Below are 12,521 nucleotides of genomic sequence, written 5' to 3'. Positions count from 1 at the left end.
ACTCTAACATATAATCTGCTTAATGTGGAGAATTATCTTTTCAGACAGAAATTAAGCAAATATCAGCCTTATTTGAGATATTTAATATTACTTAGATTTCAGTTTTTGCAGTCATATGGTTGTGGATTTAACACATTGTCATGCCTGATTTTGTTGTGATGCCCCGCTGGATGCATTAAACAATGTAAGAAGGTTTTCCAAAATAAAACAACGCAAGTTATGGAGAGAAAAAATGCCAACATGGCACTACCATATTTATTATTGAAGTCACAGAGTGCATTATTTTTTTTAAAAATGCCTCAAAACAGCAGCTTGGAATTTGGGACATGCGCTCCCTGAGACCCATTGCAACTATGGGAAATACTATACTTTGACTTTCAAAAAGTGCATTATTTTATTTTATTTTTTAAATATGCCTCAAAACAACAGCAATCTGCCCTGCTCTAACGTATCTGTATGAGTAACACAAATGTGCTGCAAGCTAGTGGTGAGTGCTTGAAGTGGCCTGGCAGTCAGCCAGAGCTTCTGAAACGCTGCGTTGATACAGGGGTGTTTTTTGTTGTATTTTAGTTTTTTCTCGGCAGACAACCAAAAGCGACAACTGTGTGGTACTCCTTTTTTCGCTGTTTGATTTTCATTCATCTTCCGCTTGTATTCATCCTGTATCTCCTTATGATTCTTGAAGAGGTGGGGGATCATATTGCTCAGATTAAAGGAAGACGTCTTGGTTCCTCCTCGCATAACCAACTTTTTGCAGTCTTTGCCAATTGCCATTTTTTATCCATCAGAGACCCTTTAAAATAATCCCAAACCGTGTCATCAGCTGAATCCCATGCGCTGGTGACTTAGTTTTGTTAAGGAGAGTACAAATGTGTTCAAAACATGTTGTGAGGAGGCGTGGCCTGCATACCTGCAGCGAGGCGGGGCGCGCCGGGGACGGCTCCAAGATGGGCGACAGGTGTGTATATGGCCCACCTGGACACAGTTGTCTCATCACCTGTCACTGTATAAAAGGGCAGCAGCCGGGAAGGAGATGGTTGGTGACGTCGGAGTGGATGGCCGAGAACGAACCCGAGCAGAAGCAAGAGCGAGACGGAGACAAAGACGCAAAAGGCTGAAAAGTGACCGGAAGAGCGCGACGAGGAGAAGAGGCGAGTGCTGAAAAGCGACCAGAGAAGGAGGTTTATTTAAAAATAAACACAATTTCCAAACCGTCAAGCCTGTCATGTCCGTCGTTGGTGGTCCGAGGAACTCGGAGGTGCGAGTCCTCCACACTTGTCTTTATTTATGAAAATGTCTGTGTTACCCACTGGGATGTCATTCTCCTCAAGCTCCATTGTACTTTTACACACATTTAAATCCAAGTACTTTATTTATCTGTTAGGAACTTCAAGGATGAAGCAGTTTACAGTGCAGAGATGAAAAGCACAATAACAAACCTCAAAACCACCAAAATATTTTGGCAACAAGGCGCCGACATTATGAAATTGTTGTGTTTTTAGTGTTTTCCTACCTTCTCCTTTGTCTGCACCTGTGCTTATAGTGATTCGTCCTCGGTGAGGGGCGGACCTTGAGGCACACCTGCTGGCAATTAGCACACCAGTATTTAGGCTCATCAGCTTGGCCTCGCTGATTATTGTCTCCAGAACTCCCGTCGTGCATGCACCTGCTTCACCAGACCTGATATGATTTTGCTATTTTATCCTGAATTCCTTAACCTCCTGTGTGTTTATCTCCTAGTCCCCCTGAGGTAAAACGATTACTTTTGTTGGTCTCTTACCCTGCTTAGTGTGCCCTGGCCCTTTCTCCTGCCGACCTCTGAGGAACCTATTTTGTCCAGATTTCATGGTGTGTGTTTCTGTCCCATCTCCCTTAGTTATCCCTTTTTTGTCAAATTATTTTATTTCATTTTTGTAGTTCCACCTTGTCTCCCGTCTCTGCATCCTGGGGTCACCCCCACTTGACCAAGACGGACCCTAACAGAAATAATAAAAATACAACAAATCCGTAAGAGAGTTCGGCCTAGAGGAGCGCTTTGGCACTTAAATAAATCCCTCACAAAACGACACATTTCAAAGCAGATTTTTGGACCAAACAACATCCATTACATTTTCTGTAAACCACAAGGAAGTGTAACCCTCTTTATTATTGACTTTGCCCTTTATGTTTATATGTGATGTTTATTGTGGCTAACTTTTTTGTACATTCTGTTCTGTTTCCAATAGTACAAGTTTGTATAGAATTACGTGCACTTAATAAAGGGGGGACAAAAATGCAATCCAGCCGTGCCCTCTGTACTTATCTTGTTGTTAAAAGTTTAGGTACGATTGAATGGAATTCCACTTTCGTGGCCATTGTTAGATAGTTACAATGCAACTAAATGAAGAAAACACTGCAAATTGTAAAGAGGGATAGGATAAGATAGACTTTATGCATCCCATAATGTTGAAATGATGTTGTTGCTGTGCAGATAATCTTCAAAAAAGAGTAAAAAACAAACAAACACATGAAAACAAGAGAGAAATAGGACATAAAAGGCATGGAAATAAATGGTAAATGGGTTAGACTTGTATACTTTTCTAGTGGAGGCCATTAAGGAGCCCTGCGATGAGGTGGCGACTTGTCCAGGGTGTACTCCGCCTTCCGCCCGATTGTAGCTGAGATAGGCAACAGTGACCCCAAAGGGAATAAGCGATAGAAAATGCATGGATGGATGGCCATTAGGGATATTTTTGTTCACTTTTGTCTAAAAGCGCCAAATTTGGCACAGGTGTAGCTCAGGGAATACTGAAATGATTTAGCTAAGGCGCCCGCGCCGGTGACCTTTGGGGTCGCCACAGCGGCCAATCAAATACGGCCGTCACTTGTAATAGCTTTTGTCGCTAACATTTGAAACAGATGAGCTACAAATGTAAACTTGGTGTCTATTTCATGTGTTTTGACCATTAGAAATGTGTTGGAATGCCCATTCTTATTTTGGGGGGTGTCTAGACTCCTAATTTGCATATTTCCAAGTGGCGTTTCGCTATTCTGAAGACATTGGACGTAACTTGGGCATTGTCATGAGTAACACCTGGTGCAACATGCATGATTCCTTTCTAATGTTTATGCCATGTCAAGGGGGGGGGCTTTTAGACAAAAGGGAACAAATACACCCTAAAATCCCCCAAAGGGCCCCCACTATTCTACCTTCAAGGTACCCAAAGCGCTTTGACACTATTTCCACATTCACCCATTCACCACACTTGCCAACCCTGAGACCTCCGATTTCGGGAGGTGGGGGGTGGGGGGCGTGGTCGGGGGTGAGGCGGGGGCGTGGTTTGGGCGGGGGGCGTGGTTGAGAGGGGAGTATAATTCACCAACTCGAGTATTTCATATATATTTCATATATATATATATATATATATATATATATGTATATGTAAAAAATACTTGACTTTCAGTGAATTCTAGCTATATATTTGTTTTATTATATATAGAAATAAAATAAATAGTTGAATTTTAGAAGGCACCTATCAAATACACAGTAATAAAAACACAGTTGTTCTACCTTGCTGGTTACTAAAATAAAAACAACAACCCTTACCTTTCACTATTTGAGTAACCTTTGTTCTGCCATTTGCGTACTGGCGAGAGTCACTTGCCGTCAGGTGCCCAACACCACTTAAATCGTTGGCCTATCAAAAAGCAACCCCATAACGCTATAGCCAATATTCACCAGGGGATGGCGACAGACAACATAGAATCACTCTATTACAGACGGCGTCGCCATGGCTGTTACTTCCTCGTTCTTCTGCTGCGTCTCGTTGTGTGTGCAGTTTTTTCTTAAAATCCGTAGATGTTGTAACGTGATTGGACAGGCAAGCTGTTTATATAGTGGGAAAGCGGGCGTGAAAACAGGCTGTCCCCACTCAGGTCCGCATGGAGTTTGAAGGGGCGTGGCCTCCAGCTCTGCTGAATTTCGGGAGATTTTCGGGATAAAATTTCTTCCGGGAGGTTTTCGGGAGAGGCGCTCAATCTCCCGGAAAATCCAGGAGGGTTGGCAAGTATGCCATTCACACACACACATTCACACACTGATGGCGGGAGCTGCCATGCAAGGCCCTAACCACCACCCATCAGGAGCAAGGGTGAAGTGTCTTGCTCAAGGACACTAAAAGTAAAACGCATCAACAAAAAAAAAAAAGAAAACTGCCAAAAATAATACTGTACCTATTGCGCGCATACAGTTGCATTATGTATACATCAGGCCTGGGCAATTATTTTGACTCGGGGGCCACATTCAGAGAAGAAAATGTGTCTGGGGCCCGATATCTATTTTTATGAACACTAGTACAAAACCTCACAATAATGTCTGATTGAATGCTAAAAACGTTATGACAGACCGCCTTAAAAAAACATAGTGGAATTTTACATTTTTCTATGACGGATAAAACACTGAATATTGACAAAATACGAATGTTACGCCCCCTTTCGATCGACACATTTTACAATCAAGTGAAACGGAAGAAAAATGCAATAAACAGTGAAATATGAATGCGAAAGGTACAAAATAAACCCACCTACAATCTGATATATCACTAAACTTAAGAACTTTGTTGTGAAACTCTCCTTCCGCGTCTGTGGAAATGCTTCCCGCCCACACTGCTTGGTGCCTCGTCTGAGCTGCTGTGACTTACATTACCATAGTAACTAATTAGATGACCATAGTAAATAATTAGATTACCATAGTAACTAATTAGATTACCATAGTAACTGGTATATCATCCATAAGCGCAGATTCCAACCATTGAAATACTTTGTATAGTTCAAGACTTACGGTCGTTAGAAAACATGTGTGCACATCATAATGACAGCTACACTTTCCATCTTAAAGATCTAAAAACATTATTTGGGAATGTCCGTCGGGCCAGATTGAAAATCTCAACGAGCCGCATGTGGCCCCCGGGCCTTAATTTGCCCAGGTCTGGTATAGATAAACAACAAAACAACACCTTTAAAGGCCTACTGAAGTGAGATTTTCTTATTTAAACGGGGATAGCAGGTCAATTCTATGTGTCATCCTTGATCATTTCGCAATATTGCCATATTTTTGCTGAAAGTAGAGAACATCGACGATAAAGTTCGCAACTTTTGGTCGCTAATAAAAAAGCCTTGCCTTTACCGGAAGTAGCAGACGGTGACGTCACAAGGGTGAGGGCTCCTGACGTCCTCACATTGTTTACAATCGTAGCCACCAGCAGCAAGAGCTATTCGGGCAGAGAAAGCGACAATTTCCCCATTAATTTGAGCGAGGATGAAAGATTCGTGGATGAGGAAATTTAGAGTGAAGGACTAGAAAAAAAAAAAGGAAGAAAAAAAAGGCGATTGCTTGCAGTGGGAGCGATTCAGATGTTATTAGACACATTTACTTCTGGAAAATCCCTTATCTGCCTATTGTGTTGCTAGTGTTTTAGTGAGATTAAATAGTACCTGAAAGTCGGAAGGGGTGTGGCCACGGGTGTGTTGACCGCAAGTGTCTCTGAGGGAAGTCACGCAGCTGCAGCAGGACGTTAGCTCCGTTGATGTCTCCGGTAAGAGCTGACTTATTACCACAATTTTTTCACCGAAAACTGCCGCTTGGCCGCTTTGTTCCATAGTAAAGCTTCACCTTCGGGAATTTTAAACAAGGAAACACCGACTGTTTGCGTGGCTAAAGGCTAAAAGCTTCCCAACTCCATCTTTCTACTTTGACTTCTCCATTATTAATTAAATAAATTGCAAAAGATTAAGCACCACAGATGCCCAGAATACTGTGTAATTATGCGATTAAAGCAGACTACTTATAGCTTGGATCGGATGATGGAAAATAATATCCGCTACAACCCGAGACGTCAAACACACGCGTCATCATACCGCTACACGACACTTCGCGGGAAATTTAAAATTGCAATTTAGTAAACTAAAAAGGCCGTATTGGCATGTGTTGCGATGTTAATATTTCATCATTGATATATAAACTATCAGACTGCATGGTCGGTGGTAGTGGGTTTCAGTAGGCCTTTAAACACCGCGGTGGCCTGAGACAAGAACAATCCTTACAAAGCAACCAAAAGAGCAGACTCCGTCCTAGGTTGCCCACTAGTTCTCGGCTAACATCCATTCCACAGGGGTGAGCGAGAATCCGTCCAGGGAGACCAAAGTATCCGATATATGCTCATTTCAGTCAGGACTCCGTGAATGAAGCCTTGTCTATCTCGATGCTCAACGCTAGCTCGTCTCTTCCTCCGGTCACTCCACACGGACTTCGGTGTGGCAGAGAGCCAGCAGCATGGTCAAAAGATGACCAAAAATACCAAATACGAAAGTAACCTGTAATGTGTAAGGTAGAGTGTATGGTGTGTGGTCATTAAATATGTATTCTGATATATGTGTTATATATGTGTTTCTGCCCCTGCGGTTCCCACATGATTGCAACATTGTTTGTCAACACTGTCTGCTCTCATTTTCTCGCACATTTCACCCTCTGATGTTCTGTGTACCTACACTCTGTCCTCCTCCTGTCTAGACCTGCTGTGTGTGTGTGTGCGCGCGTGCGTGCGTGCGTGTGTGTGTGTGTTTGTGTGGTACACAAAATAACTATTTCCACACTTCTATTAGCCCCGGGTCCTGTGGACCCGGACAACTTAAGGTAATAGAAATGTGTAGGGGGGTGTATGGTGTGTGGTCATTAAATATGTATTCTGATATATGTTATATGTCTGTTTTTGCACCTGCGGTTCACACACAAGGTTGCATAATTGTTTGTCAACATAGTCTGCTCTCATTTTCTCGCACATTTCACCCTCTGATGTTCTATGTATCTACACTCTGTCCTCGTCTTGTCGGGGCCTGCTGTGTGTGTGTGTGTTTGTGTGTGTGTGTGTGTGTGGGTGGGTGTGTTGGTGGGTGGGTGGGTTTTGCGTGTGGTACACAGAACATCAATTTCCACACTTCTACTAGTGGACCCGGACTTCTTATATGTAATAGAAATGTGTAGGGGGGGTGTATGGTGTCAATCAATTAATCAATGTTTACTTATATAGCCCTAAATCACTAGTGTCTCAAAGGGCTGCAGAAACCACAACACAAACCACTACGACATCCTCGGTAGGCCCACATAAGGGCAAGGAAAACTCACACCCAGTGGGACGTCGGTGACAATGATGACTATGAGAACCTTGGAGAGGAGGAAAGCAATGGATGTCGAGCGGGTCTAACATGATACTGTGAAAGTTCAATCCAGAATGGATCCAACACAGTCGCAAGAGTCCAGTCCAAAGCGGATCCAACACAGCAGCGAGAGTCCCGTTCACAGCGGATCCAGCAGGAAACCATCCCAAGCGGAGGCGGATCAGCAGCGCAGAGATAGTTTATATATCAATGATGAAATATTAACATTGCAACACATGCCAATACAGCCGGTTTAGTTTACTAAATTACAATTTTAAATTTCCCGCGGAGTTTCATGTTGAAAACGTCGCGGAATGATGACGCGTACGCGTGACGTCACGGACGGTCAGGAAATATTAGCGCAGCACTATTTGCAGCTAATAGTTGTCTCTTTTCATTGCGCCATTAAACAGTATTCTGGACATCTGTGTTGCTGAATCTTTTGCAATTTGTTCAATTAATAATGGAGAAGTCAAAGTAGAAAGATGGAGGTGGGAAGCTTTAGCCTTTAGCCACACAAACACACGATGTTTCCTTGTTTAAAATTCTCGGAGGTGAAGCTTTACTATGGATCAGAGCGGTCAAGCGAACATGGATCCCGACTACATGTCAACCGGCAGTTTTCATTGAGAAAATTATGGTAATAAGTCGCCTCTTACCGGAGATCAGCGGAGCTTGCGCTGTCCATGCAGCTGCCGTGACTTCCCTCCGACTACCAGGTACTATATTTAACTCACTAAAACACGAGCAACACAATAGAAAGATAAGGGATATCCCAGAATTATCCTAGTAAATGTGTCTAAAAACATCTGAATCGCTCCCAATGCAAAGCCTTTTTTTTTTAACTTTATTTTTTTATTTTTGTAGTCCTTCACTATCAATACCCTCAGCCACGAATCTTTCATCCTCGCTCAAATTAATGGGGAAATTGTCGTTTTCTCGGTCCGAATAGCACTTTTTGTTGGAGGCTCCCATTAAAAACAATGTGAGGATGTGAGGAGCCCTCACACCGGTGACGTCATCGTCTGTGACTTCCGGTACAGGCAAGGATTTTTTATTAGCGACCAAAAGTTGCGAACTTTATCGTCGATGTTCTCTACTAAATTCTTTCAGCAAAAATATGGCAATGTCGCAAAATGATCCATAGAATGGACCTGCTATCCCCGTTAAATATATATTCTGATATATGTTCTTCACAGAAAATGAGACAAAGTCAGTGAGTCTCAGTTTGAAAAATGCGTTATGTGTATCATTTCTCTTTAAATAAAAAATGAAAACGGGTCCCACAGACCCGAACACCACACAATAAGGCAACAAGACAAGTATCTCACACTTCCAACACGCCGGATTGTAGTCAGCTGGAGGCGTGTCTTAATGAAATTAAACAATGGATGTCCGCTAACTTTTTGCAACTCAACGATTATCGGTCCTGCTAGACACCGACCTCTATTTAATGATACAACTCTAAAATTTGACAACCAAACAATTAAACAAGGCGACACGGTAAAGAATCTGGGTATTATCTTTGACCCAACTCTCTCCTTTGAGTCACACATTAAAAGCGTTACTAAAACGGCCTTCTTTCATCTCCGTAATATCGCTAAAATTCGCTCCATTCTTTCCACTAAAGACGCTGAGATCATTATCCATGCGTTTGTTACGTCTCGTCTCGATTACTGTAACGTATTATTTTCGGGTCTCCCCATGTCTAGCATTAAAAGATTACAGTTGGTACAAAATGCGGCTGCTAGACTTTTGACAAGAACAAGAAAGTTTGATCACATTACGCCTGTACTGGCTCACCTGCACTGGCTTCCTGTGCACTTAAGATGTGACTTTAAGGTTTTACTACTTACGTATAAAATACTACACGGTCTAGCTCCAGCCTATCTTGCCGATTGTATTGTACCATATGTCCCGGAAAGAAATCTGCGTTCAAAGGACTCCGGCTTATTAGTGATTCCCAAAGCCCAAAAAAAGTCTGCGGGCTATAGAGCGTTTTCATTTCGGGCTCCAGTACTCTGGAATGCCCTCCCGGTAAAAGTTCGAGATGCCACCTCAGTAGAAGCATTTAAGTCTCACCTTAAAACTCATTTGTATACTCTAGCCTTTAAATAGACTCCCTTTTTAGACCAGTTGATCTGCCGTTTCTTTTCTTTTTCTCCTATATCCCACTCTCCCTTGTGGAGGGGGTCGGATCCGATCCGATCCGGTGGCCATGTACTGCTCGCCTGTGTATCGGCTGGGGACATCTCTGCCTCCGCTTGGGATGGTTTCCTGCTGGCTCCGCTGTAAACGGGACTCTCGCTGCTGTGTTGGATCCGCTTTGGACTGGACTCTTGCGACTGTGTTGGATCCATTATGGATTGAACTTTCACAGTATCATGTTAGACCCGCTCGACATCCATTGCTTTCCTCCTCTCCAAGGTTCTCATAGTCATCATTGTCACCGACGTCCCACTGGGTGTGAGTTTTTCCTTGCCCTTATGTGGGCCTACCGAGGATGTCGTAGTGGTTTGTGCAGCCCTTTGAGACACTAGTGATTTAAGGCTATATAAGTAAACATTGATTGATTGATTGACTTCTATTTTGTAAAGTAAATTTGTACAGCAACTATGGGTATTTACATCAACAATATTATTTGCCTGAGTAGCTGGATATGACAAAAAAAATTAAATAAATAAAAAGGCTCCTAAAAAGTGCCACTCCACCAAAAGGCAAAAAGTCATGAAAACAATATGGCTATACCGACAACAAAAGAGTGAAACTTCATATAATTTGGACGTAAAGTGCAACTAGGGGCCGATAATAAACCGTTTTTTCTAAGAAAATAAACGTTGTCTGCCTGATTGCAGCTGCGCATACAGGCTGGGTTAAAAATAGACATTTTTGAAAGGGGCCGTGGTTTTTGCGTGTGTGGAGCGAGAGCAGCGGACTTAGCGTGGGCTTTAAATAGCCAAGTCAAATCAAGTTAGAGGACGCCAGGGATCAGAGGCTGAGAGTCGGCCTTTGGGTTTCGCCAACTCCAATCCATCGCGAGAAATCCCAGGAATGTGATCCCGTCGAGCTCAGGATGCGGCGGCGACGGCTGCAAAAGTCGCCGGGCCACCAGGTGCTCGCGGGTGACTCCACAGAAAAAATGGAGGGATTTCAAACCGAGGGCCGGAAAGGAAAGCGGAGCCCATATTTCTCTCTCAAATCTCTTCAGTGCAATGGTGGAGTTTCTTTCTCCACAGTCTGTTCAATTTCTATTCTTCCGCCTCTTTTCTACTTTTTGACGGTCTTCTTTGTGGGGAGGCTGTGGGAAAGTTTCCCGAAATGGTGAGGTCATCCACCACAAACCCCCTCTCGTCCTCTCGCACCATCTCCTAACCCCCCACCCTTTTACACGCCATTCCCCCTTTTTTCCCCTGACCTGGCCGGACTCATGTGTCCCATTTCCAGTTCCACGGCAATCCCTACCGAGACCACCGCGTTGAATAGATCTTTAGCGGTGAGCTGGCTGCTAAAAAATCTCAAATAAGACACGCGAAGGATGCACTGCAAAAAAGAGCTGATAAAATATGACATAAAAAGACAAAATTTAATGGAAAAAAAATACTATTATAAAGTATAACAGTGGTTCTCCAATGGAGGTACTTGAAAGTATGCCAAGGGGTATGTGAGATTTTTTTTAAATATTCTAAAAATAGCAGTATTCAAAAATCCTTTATAAATATATTTATTGAATCAACAAAATATGAATGTAAGTTCATAAACTGTGGGAAAATAATACAATGCAATATTCAGTGTTGACAGCAAGATTTTTTGTGGACATGTTCCATAAATATTGATGTTAAAGATTTCTTTTTTTGTGAAGAAATGTTTAGAATTAATTTCATGAATCCAGATGGATCTCTATTAAAATCCCCAAAGAGGGCACTTTAAGTTGATGATTACTTTTATGTGTAAAAATCTTTATTTATAATTGAATCACTTGTTTATGTTTCAACATTTTTTTTGTTATTTTTATCTTTTTGTCCAAATAGTTCAGGAAAGACCCCTACAAATTAGCATTATTTTGCAATATTATATCGATCCATCCATCCATTTCCTACCGCTTATTCCCTTTCGGGGTCGCGGGGGGCGCTGGCGCCTATCTCAGATACAATCGGGCGGAAGGCAGGGTACACCCTGGACAAGTCGCCACCTCATCGCAGGGCCAACACAGATAGACAGACAACATTCACACTCACATTCACACACTAGGGCCAATTTAGTGTTGCCAACCAACCTATCCCCAGATATTATACAATGTAATAAATCAGAAACGGAAGACATAGTGCTTTATTTTACTTTTTTATCTCTTTTTTTCAACTAAAAATGCTTTGCTCTGATTAGATGGTACTTGAATTAAAAAAATGTTCACAGGGGGTACATCACTGAAAAAAAGGTTGAGAACCACTGAAATATAACACAATATAATATATCTGTATAATCATATACCGCAGCGGTCCCCAACCTTTTTGTATCCGCGGACCGGTTAACGCTTAATAATTTGTCCCGCGGCCGGGGGGCGGTGTCCTTTTTTTATTTTTTATTTTTATTTTTTCTTTGTCATGAAAAAGGGACATTTTTGTCATGAAAAGGGGAGGTTTTTGTGGTTGGTGCACCAATTGTAAGTGTATATTGGTTGTTTATGTTGATTTAATAAAAAATTAAAACAAATAAAAATGTATTATTATTATTGTTATTATTTTTTTTTTATATAAAAATTAATAAAAAATTATTCTGCGGCCCGGTGGTTGGGGACCACTAATATACCGTATATATAATATGTGTATGTTACACATATGTTATATTTTTTATTGCTACTACAGTACATTTTTAGTCTCTTTTATACCTGCATTATTTTTTTCCATCTTTACACTTTCCATCCTTTGTTCCTGAGCTACTGTTTGGAACAATTTCCCTTGTGGATCATTAAAGTTTGTCTAAGTCTAAGTCTAAAAACTAGTTATTTAACTTGATCAGTCATCCTAATTTAGGAGTTGTGTATCCAGAAGTTAGCAGGACTTTTAAGATAGAAAAGTATTTTATTCTTAAAACAAGCAGCATTTTATAGAGGGAGAACCGAAAAAGCTTATTTAAATAGTGTTTTTCTGAATTTTAACATTTTTAAACTAGAATAGACCAAATTTAATTATCCGAGCTGAAATCAATATTATGATGTAAAGTCATTGACTCAAAATAAATGGGAACATTTCTGGAAATAAAGTCTTCGACACAAAATTTATTTTTTTTCTTTATCCAACATCCATAAACGTATATTGAGGACTACACTGTAAAAA

Source organism: Nerophis ophidion, linkage group LG22 (assembly GCF_033978795.1).
Source record: "Nerophis ophidion isolate RoL-2023_Sa linkage group LG22, RoL_Noph_v1.0, whole genome shotgun sequence".
Lineage (NCBI taxonomy): Eukaryota > Metazoa > Chordata > Actinopteri > Syngnathiformes > Syngnathidae > Nerophis > Nerophis ophidion.
Note: the sequence above shows the minus strand (reverse complement) of the source record.